We start from the raw sequence: 10745 nt of genomic DNA, 5'->3' as shown, positions 1-10745 counted from the left end.
GTGAGACTCCCATCTCAAAAAAAAAAGGCCAGGTGCGGTGGCTCATGCCTGCAATTCCAGCACTTTGGGAGGCCAAGGCAGGCGGATCACAAGGTCAGGAGTCCAAGACCAGCCTGACCAACATGGCAAAACCCCATCTCTACTAAAAATACAAAAAGTAGCTGGGCGTGGTGGGACGCGCCTGTAATCTTAGCTACTCAGGAGGCTGAGGCAGGAGAATTGCTTGAATCCGGAAGGCGGAGGTTGCAGTGAGCTGAGATCATGCCACTGCAGTCCAGCCTGGGTGACAGAGTGAGGCTCCATCTCAAAAAAAAAAAACAAAAAAACAAAAAAAACAAAAGAAGTGGCCAGCCTCGAAGTCCTCTGCAGAGCCATGGATTACTTTTGCCACCTTCCTGAAAACCAGGAGCAGAAAGTACAGTGACTTCCCCATGGAGCAGCATGACATCCCTGGGGGGCAGTGTGTGTACCTGGGTGACCAGCACTATTGTCTTCTGGGTCAGCTTTTATAGAAGCGGACACTGCCCTTCTGCCACGTCACAGGCCAGGGCCTGACCCCCACGTGCCACTTTTACCATCCAGATAGACATCACTGAGTCATCTCGCGCCCTAAAGTTCCTCTGTAAGGTGGACGTAGTAGTGACAAGAACAGATGTTACTTCCTCCCCTCATCCTAGTCCCATGTGGGGTTAAGAAGCAGGGACATTTGTCTTGAGGCCGGCAGCGTGCCTGGCCTCGGTGCTGAGGGCGTCGTCCCCTGACGCTGTGCCAGGCCCACCAGGTCTGCAGTTGACACCCAAGACGGTCAGGGAGGGTTGATGGAGCTTGGTGGCCTCGGCCAGCCTGGACCAGCCATCAGCGTCCTCACCACCTGTGCCACTGCCCAGCCCCTTGTAGGATCTGACCCTTCTTTCGCTGCTGTAACAAAATACCTGAGACTGGGTAATTTATAAACAACAGAAATGGATTTCTCACAGGGCTGGAGGCTGGGAAGTCCAAGATCGAGGCAGGTTCTGTCTGGTGAGGGCTGCTCTCGGTATCATAAATGGCGCACTCACCATCATCGTGGTGGAAGGCGAAGACAAGCTCCCTTGAGTGCTAAAAGCTGCTGATGAGGATGGAGGGCCCTCAGGACTCACCACCTCCCAACAGTCCCACCACTTTTTTTTTTTTTTTTTTTTTCTGAGACCGAGTTTCACTCTTGTCACCCAGGCTGGAATGTAATGGTGCAATCTTGGCTCACTGCAACCTCTGCCTCCCAGGTTCAAGTGATTCTCCTGCCTCAGCCTCCCGAGTAGCTAGGATTACAGGCATCCACCACCATGCCTGGCTAATTGGATCTTTAGTTGTATTTGTATTTTAGTTTATTTGTATTTTTAATTGAGATGGGATTTCACCATGTTGGCCAGGCTGGTCTTGAACTCCTGACTTCAGGTGATCTGCCTGCCTCAGCCTCTCAAAGTGCTGGGATTACAGGCATGAGGCACTACGTCCGGCCAGCCTCACCTTTTAAAACCATGTCATTGGGGATTAGGTTTCAACATAGGAATTTGGTGGGGGGGACACAAACCTTCAGACCATAGGACAGAGCTATCAGGAGTCCTGAGTGAGGAGGTTGGCATGGGGTGGGACAGTGCTCCCTGTGTGGGAAGGGACAGGGTCAGGGTGGGGAGAGGAGTTGTTTCCATCCTCTGAGAGGCCAGGGATCTCCTCAGAGGGTGGTCCACATGGTATAGCCCATTACATGGGACGATGGCCTGTGGGCACCTCAAGGCAGCGGCCAAGGCAGCTTCATCTGTTTTCTCACCAGTGCCTGTTACAGGCCCTGCCTCAGTGGGACCCTATTAAACTTAGGTGAATTTTAAAGCAATAGGCCAGGTGTGATGGCTCAGGCCTGTAATCCCAGCACTTTGGGAGGCCTAGGTGGGCGGATCACCTGAGGTTGGGAGTTCGAGACCAGCCTGACCAACATGGAGAAACCCCATCTCTACTAAAAATACAAAATTAGCCAGGCATGGTGGCACATGCCTGTAATCCCAGCTACTCGGGAGGCTGAGACAGGAGAATCATTTGAACCCGGGAAGCAGAGGTTGCGGTGAGCCGAGATCGCGCCACTGCACTCCAGCCTGGGCAACAAGAGTGAAAGTCCATCTCAAATAAATACATGAAAATAAAGCAATGTGGATGCGGACCCCAGGGAGCCTTGTAGTGGAGACGTCCTAGTGCCTGGGAGCATTCAAGCTGGTACACTCTGCCCTGGGAGGAGACATCCTGGGGGTCTTTGGCTCAGCCCCCTCATTTCTCTCCCAGCTCAGCCTCTAAAACAAGGCCTGCTGTTGGTGACAAAATGCCCTTGGCTGATGTTCTGGGCAATGAGTCACTGCGTGTGGCTGGGCCAGCTTCACAGGTGTGACCCATGCAGGCCCACGGGCCCCGAGCTCAGCAGGCTGCAGCTGGGTTTAATGCTCCACGGTCGCCATCTTGAAACTGTGAATAACTTTTGAACAAGGGGCCCCACAGCCTTTCATTTTGTGAGGGGCCCTTGGCACATTCTGTGGCTGGTCCTGCAAGGGGTGGTGAGTTCTTTCCCGTTTACATTGGTGTAGATTAATATAAACGCTTCCTTTCTTTCCTTGCCTGGTGGGGAATGGATCAGAAAGACAGGGCTGATAATAGAAACCAGCAGAGGATCTCCAAGTGTAAGACATTAGTCAAAGGCCTGGCGTGGAGCCCACAGGTCCTTAGCGTTCTGAAGACGATTGCCTCCCCAGCCCACTCCAAGGAGGAATCAGTGCTGTCTGGCAGCAGCCTCCAGGTGTGTCTCCACAACGGCCCAGCTTTCCTTTTTGCAAATCAATGACATCAATAATCCGTTACACGGCCTGCAGAGAAGCCCTCTGGCGGCCACTGTGGGGCCCTGTGGGCCTTATGCCTGCTCTTCCTGATCTGGTGGAGGCTCAGAGAGGAGCTAGGACAAGGGATGGTGCCCCTGTACCACCCCACCCCCACATACTTGCCTGCAGAAGGCCACATGACCAGGATTATGGTGGGTGAGGGCCGGAGGGGAGGCCCAGGTGAGAGGGTGGAATGTGAACAGGCTGGTTATTTGCATGCCAGGGACAAGAGGGAAAAAAGCTCAGCATTAGCAGAGAAGACGGACTTCTGCGGTGGCACCTACAGCTGTTCCCTTGGCCTCCCGAACAACCCAGGTGTGACGTGGGGAACGGGAAATGCAGGCAACAGAGTGATTCCAGCTGCCTCACAAGGAAAAGGGTTTGTGGGAAGAGCAGAGCATCTGGGCTGGAAGCACAGTCAGAACCATGGGTGGAGCCGGACACTCATTGTTCTTCCCCACGTGTGCTGGGCACCCGCTCTGGGTCAGGCTCTGTTCCAGGAGTTGGGTGAAACGGTGACTGAAATAGACAGGACTCCTGTCAGTGATGCCCACGTGAGAGAATATAATCGATGGGCAATGCACCGCACATATTTAAAACGTGCAAATTGATCTGTTTTGACATATGGATGTCTGTGAACCAGCTCTACAATTAAGATGGTGACCATCTCCATCACCCTCAAAGTTTCCTGCTCCTCTTTAGAATCCCCCCACTCCAGTCTCCAGCCACCCACTGACTGGCAACCACCGGTATGTTTTTTGTCAAAATATATTTCTTTGTATTTTATAGAATTTTATATAAAGGGGAATTTTTTTTGTCACACACTACTCAACATAATTTCTTTGAGATTTATCCATCAATAACTCATCCGTTTTAGTTGCTAAATAGTTTTCCATTGTATGCAGATGTCACCATTTCTTTATCTGTCCTTTATGGATATCAGAATTGTTTTTTATTTTTTTGTTTGTTTGTTTAAAGACAGGGTCTTGGCTGCGTGCGGTGGCTCACGCCTGTAATCCCAGCACTTTGGGAGGCCGAGGCAGGCAGATCGCCTGAGGTCAGGAGTTCACGGCCAGCCTGGCCAACATGGGGACATCCCATCTCTACTAAAAATACAAAAATTAGCTGGGCGTGGTGGTGGGCGCCTGTAATCCCAGCTACTTGGGAGGCTGAGGCAGGGGAATTGCTTGAATCCAGGAGGCGGAGTTTGCAGTGAGCCGAGATCGTGCCATTGCACTCCAGCCTGGGCAAGACTCCATCTCAAAAAACAAAACAAAACAAAAACATGGTCTTGCTCTGTCACCCAAGCAGGAGTGCAGTGGCACCATCATAGCTCACCATAGCCTCAACCTCATGATCCTCTGACCTCACCCTCCTGAGCAGCTGGGACTACAGGCATGCACCAACACACGTGGCTAATTTTTAAAATTTTTTTGTAGAGATGGTGTCTCACTGTGTTTCCCAGGCTGGTCTGGAACTCCTGGCCTCAAGTCATCCTGCTGCCTTGGCCTCTGAAAGTGCTGGGATTACAAATGTGGGCCATCACCCCCAGCCCCTCTTTGCAATTTTTGGCTATTATGAATAAAGCTGCTATGAGCAGTCATGGACAAGTCTTTGATATTATTTTGTTTCTCTTGGGCAAATAGCAAGGATGATGTGGTCAGTTCATGTGGGAGGTAAACCATTCATTGTTTAAGAGGCTGCCAAACTGTTTCCAAATCGCTGCACCATTCTGCATTCCTCCCGACAGTGCAGGGGAGTTGGCAGGGGCTGCATATCCGGGCCAGCTTTGGCGTGGTCTGTCTCCTTTTAGCCATTCTAGTGACTGTGTATCTCACTGTGGCTCTTACACTCCCCTAATGACTACTGATGTTGAACATCTTTTCACCGACTTACCTGTCATCCATAAATCTTCTTTGGTAAAGTGTCTGTTTGCCTCTTTTGCCCGTTGTTAAAACTGGGTCGTTCCTTATTATAGAGTTATAACATACGTCAATTTTCTTTTTTTCTTTTCTTTTTTTTTTTTTTTTTTGAGACGGAGTCTTGCTCTTTCGCCCAGGCTGGACTGCAGTGGCGCAATCTTGGCTCACTGCAAGCTCCGCCTCCCGGGTTCATGCCATTCTCCTGCCTCAGCCTCCCGAGTAGCTGGGATTACAGGTGCCTGTCACCGTGCCTGGCTAATTTTTTGTATTTTTAGTAGAGAAGGGGTTTCACCGTGTTAGCCAGGATGGTCTCGATCTCCTGATCTCGTGATCCGCCCGCCTCAGCCTCCCAAAGTGCTGGGATTACAGGCGTGAGCCACTGCGCCCAGCCAATGTCAATTTTCTAGTGCTGCCATAACACGTGACCACAGTTTTAGGGAATTAAAATAACACAAATGTATTTCATCACAGTTCCATAGGTCAGAAATTTGATACAAGGGCTCTCCTGGCTGAAATCAGGGTGTCAGCAGGGCTGCCTTGCTTTCCAGAAGCTCCGGGGGAGAATCCATCTCCTTGCCCACATGGGCTACTGGCAGAATTGTTTCATGCAGTTGTAGCACTGAGGTCTACGTTTCCCTGCTGTCAGTCAGAGGTCCTACACAGCCTACAGAGGCTTCCCCCATATCTTGGCTCATGCCTTCTTCAACCCCAGAAATGGGGGGCTTGAGTCCCTCTCATGCCTGTCCTTCCTTCCATCACATCATTCTCTGACCAACCATAGCCAAAGAATAGTCTTGACTTTTAAGGGCTCATGTGATTAGATTGTGTCCACCTAGATAACCCAGGATCCCCCATCCAAGATCCTGCACTTACTTCTGCAAAGTCCCTTTTGTCATGTAATGTGACATATTCACAAGGCCCAGAGATGTGGACATGGCAATCTTTGAGGACAATTATTCTACCTACCACATAAAGCTTATTTATAGGGCCAGTGTGGTGGCTCATGCCTGTAATCCCAACACTGGGAGACCGGGACAGGAGGAGCTCTTGAGCAGGAGTTAGAGACCAGCCTGGGCAACACAGCAAGACCCCATCTCTACAAAAAACAAAAAATTAGGCTGGGCGCAGTGGCTCATGCCTGTAATCCCAGCACTTTGGGAAGCTGAGGCAGGTGGATCACGAGGTCAGGAGATCGAGACTATCCTGGCTAACACGATGAAACCCCGTCCCTACTAAAAATACAAAAAATTAGCTGGGCATGGTGGCGGGTGCCTGTAGTCCCAGCTACTCAAGAGGCTGGGGCAGGAGAATGGCGTGAACCCAGGAGGTGGAGCTTGCAGTGAGCTGATATCACGCCACTGCACTCCAGCCTGGGCGACAGAGTGAGACTCTGTCTCAAAATAAATAAATTTTAAAGATAAAAAATTAGATGCATGCAGCAGCACATGCCCGTGGTCCCAGCTACTAAGGAGGCTAAGGTGGGAGGATCCCTTGCTCTCAGGAGGTCAAGACTGCTGTGAGCTATAATCGTGGCCACTGCACTCCAGTGTTGGTGACAGAGTGGAACTATCTTAAAAAAACAAAAAACAACAACAACAAAAAACACAACACAGCAAAAATCATTATGCTTTCCCCATAAAACTGCTTAAGAGCCTTTGTTGGAAATCCATTGACCATAAATGTGTAGTCTTTCTGAACTTTCTACTGTTTTCCCTGGATGTACAACAGGTCTATATTTATGACTCTACCACACTGCCTTTGCTACTGTAGCTTTATAATATTTCTTGGTATCAGGAGTAGCTTGGTGCACTTTTCCAAAGTTGTTTTGGCTATGCTAGATCCTTTATATTTTCATATAAGTTCTAGAACTAGCTTGTCAATGTTTAGCCCTATCCCCACTCTCCCAAAAAAGCCTTCCTGGTATTTTGGTTGGAATTGTGTTGAGTCTGTACGTCAACCTGGGGAGAACTGATGTCTTAACAATATCGACTCTTCCAATCTGCTCAGTGTCTCTCTCATTTATTTACATCTTTAATTCTCACAGCAACGTTCTGTAGCTTTCAATTACAGAGCTTGCTCATCTTTTGTCAAATGTACCCCCAAGTATTTCATGTATTTGATGGTACTGTATATTGTGGTGTTTTCCAAATTTCCCGTTCCAAGTGTTCATTAATAGCATATAGGAATACAACTGACTCTTTTATATTGACTTTGTAGAATGCTACCTTCCCGAAACTCCATTATTAGTTCCAGTGGCTTTGTGGTAGACTCCTTAGGATTTTCTAGATAGAGAAACATATAATCTGTGAAGAAAGACTTCTTCCTTTCCACCCTGGAGGTCTTTTCTTCCTCTTGCCTTGTTGCACTGGCCAGAATCCACAGTGTAATATTGAACAGAAGGGAGAGGACACCTGTGCCTTCTTCCTGAGAGGGTTACTGAAAGCCCCAGTTACCACTGTGGATTTGTCTATTTCCCCTTGCAGTTTTATCCATTTTTGCTTCCTATATTTCCTGTATTTTGAAGCTCTGTTTTTAGATGCATAGGTAATACGTATTGTTATATCCTTTTAATGAATTACCCCTTTATCATTATTAAATGACTCTTTTTGTCCCTTGCAATATTCTTTGCTCTGAGATCTCCTTTGTCTAATATTAACAGAGCTGCTTCAGGTTTATTTTGATGTGTGCATTACCATGGTGTATTTTTCTCCATCTTTTCACTTTTGTCTTTATATTTCTCATAAGCAGTAGTATATAGTTGTGTATGGCTTTATAATCCAGCCTAACAATATCTGTCTTTTAATTTTGCAGTAGGCAATTTGCTTTTTTTCCCTTGCTCGTGCTTTTTGCTTTTTAAGTGTAATTTTAGAGGAGGATGCATGAGATTCCTCATGATATTTGTGCCGAGATGTAATTCACGTACCATAAAATTTACCATTTTAAGGTATGCAATTCAGTTTTTAGTACACTTGTACAATCATCACGATTATCTAATTAATTCCAGAACATTATAATCACCTTCAAAAGAAACTCTATACTCATTTTCAGCCACTCCTCGTTTCACCCATCCCCCTCCTCCCACCTCAAGCTCCTGAAACCACTGTGAATGGTTTCCTGCTAATATCTTTATGGATCTACCTGTTCAGGACATTTCATATAAATGGAATCACACCACGTGTGGCCTTTTGTGTCTGCCTTCTTCCACCTAGCATATTGTTGAGGTTCATCCAGATTGTAGTGTGTCAGCACTTCATGCCTTTTTATTGCCAAGTAACATTGTGTGGATTCACCAGTTTTGCTTACAGCTGATGAACATCTGGCTTGTGTCCACTTTTTGGCTCTTATGAACAATGCTATGAACACATTAGGTTTATGTGTGCAGATTTTTTCTTTTTAAATTCTCTTGAGTATAGACCTAGGAGGAGAATTGCTAGGTCAACTCCTATGTTCAACATTTTGAGGAACTGCCAAGCTGTTTTCCATAAAGGCTGTGCCCGTTTACAATCCCACTAGCAATGTATGGGGCTTCCAATTTCTCCACATTCTCAACACTGCAGAGCAGTGTATTAGTCCATTTTCATATTGCTGTAAAGAACTGCCCGAGCCCGGGTGCTTTAAAAAGGAAAGAAGTTTAATTGACTCACAGTTCAGTGTGGTCGGGGAGACCTCAGGAAACTTACAATCATGGTGGAAGGTGAAGAGGAAGCAGGAACCTTTTTCACAAGGTGGCAAGAAGTGCCAAGTGAAGTGGGAAGAGCCCCTTATAAAACCATCAGATCTTGTGAGAACTCACTATCACAAGAACAGGATGGGGAAACTGCTCCCATGATTCAATGACCTCCACCTGGTCGCTGCCTTGACATGTGGGGATTAGGGGGATTACAATTCAAGATGAGATCTGGGTGGAGACACAAAGCCTAACTAACTATATCAATCAGTTTGGGAAAGTTATCTTCCAATCCATGAACCTGGGACATTTATGTGTTTAGGTTTGCAATGCCTTTCAACAAGCTATTTGTAGTTTTCAGTGGACAAGTATAGCCCTTCTTTTGTTAAATTTATTCCTACGTATTTCATTCTTTTTTATGCGATTGTAAATGGAATTATTTTCTTAATTTCATTTTCAGGTTGTTCAGACTGCTAGTGTACAGAAACACTGGCTTTCCTATGTTGAACATATATCCTGCAACCTTGCTGACCTCATTTATAAGTTCTGATAGGTGATTTTTTAAATGTGTAAATTCCTTAAGATTTTCTAGGTATAAATCATGTCATCTGTAACTACAGAGTTTTGATTCTTCCTTTCCGATCTGGATGCCTTATTTCTTTTCTTGCTTAATTGTCCTGGCTCATAACTTCCAGTACAGTGTTGGAATAGACATGGCAAGAGCATTCTTGTTTTGTTCCCAACCTTAGCGGGTAATGCTGTGGTTTTTCATCGATGCTGTTTATCAGGTTGAAGCAGCCTCCTTCCATTATTTTGTATCTTGAAAAGGTGCTGGATTTTGTCCAGTGCTTTTTCTGCATCTGTAAATCATCATGTGGACTTTGTCTTTTATTCTATTGATAGGGTGTATTACATTGACAGATTTTTGGATATTAAACCAACTTTCCATTCCTGTGATAAACCCCACTTTGTCAGTGTACAATCCTTTTTATATGTTGCTGGATTTGTTTTGCCAGTTTTTTGAGGATTTTTACATCTACATTCATATGATATTGATCTAGTTTTTTCTTGTGGTAGCTTTGTTTTGGTATCAGGTAATGCTGGCTTCAGGATGAGTTGGGAAATGTTCTGCCTTGTATTTTTTGAAAGATTTCGTGATCCAGCATTTTGGGAATCTGAGGGGGGCAGATCACAAGGAGATCAGCCCAGCCAACATAGTAAAATGCCGTCTCTACTAAAAATACAAAAAATTAACTGGGTGTGGTGGCAGGCACCTGTAATCCTAGCTACCCGGGAGGCTGAGGCAAGAGAATCACCTGAACCCAGGAGGCGGAGGTTGCAGCAAGCCAAGATTGTGCCACTGCACACCAGCCCAGGCAACAGTGTGAAACTGTGTCAAAAAAAAAAAAATTGTGATGGTGATAATTCTGTAAAAGTTTAGCAGGATTCACATGCCTTGGCTTTTCTTTATTGAAACTTTGATTACTGATTTAATCTTTTTACTTACGAGTCAGTCTGTCCTAGGAATTTCTCCATTTTATCAAGGTCCATCTGTTGGCAAACAATTCATGGCACTGACACTTTGTATTCTGTAAGGTCAGCTGTACCATCACCTCTTTCATTCTTGATTTTAGTTATTTGAACATTTTTTTCCTTGGACTTGCTAAAGATTTGTCAATTGTTGATCTTTTCAAAGAATGAACCGTTGGTTTTATTGATTTTCTCTATTATTTTTCTATTCATTTATTTCTACTCTCATCTTTATTTTCTTTCTTTTGCTTCCTTTGGGTTTAGCTTGCTTTTCTTTTAGTTTGAGGGGAGACAGACAATATGTAATAAATGTAATTATTGACATGGTTATTTTGAACCTACTACCGTTTTGTTTTGTATTTGTCCATCTCATAAGTTCTCTGTTCCCTTTTCCTTCCTTCTCAGGATTCTTGGATTAAGTATTCCTTACAGCTCTATTTTGTCTCCTACATTGGCTGTTTATTTCTGTTTCACATTTTTGTATTGCTTTAAAGGTTCATACCTAAAAACTGCTTAACACTTTTATATATGTTTTACATCTTTAATTCATCACAATCTGCCTTCAAGTAATAGTGTAAGAATCTTGACAGTATACTTCCATTACTCCTTTCTTCGGTGCTGTGCTATTTTCGTCATACATTTTATGTCTATGTATTATTTTAAACAATCTTACTACAAAGAAACATGCCAACAGCATCAACATTACCATTCTATTTCTATACTTTAGACATA

This window comes from Nomascus leucogenys, chromosome 14 (genome assembly GCF_006542625.1).
Source record: "Nomascus leucogenys isolate Asia chromosome 14, Asia_NLE_v1, whole genome shotgun sequence".
In the NCBI taxonomy this organism is placed as follows: domain Eukaryota; kingdom Metazoa; phylum Chordata; class Mammalia; order Primates; family Hylobatidae; genus Nomascus; species Nomascus leucogenys.
This window is presented reverse-complemented; position numbering follows the sequence as displayed.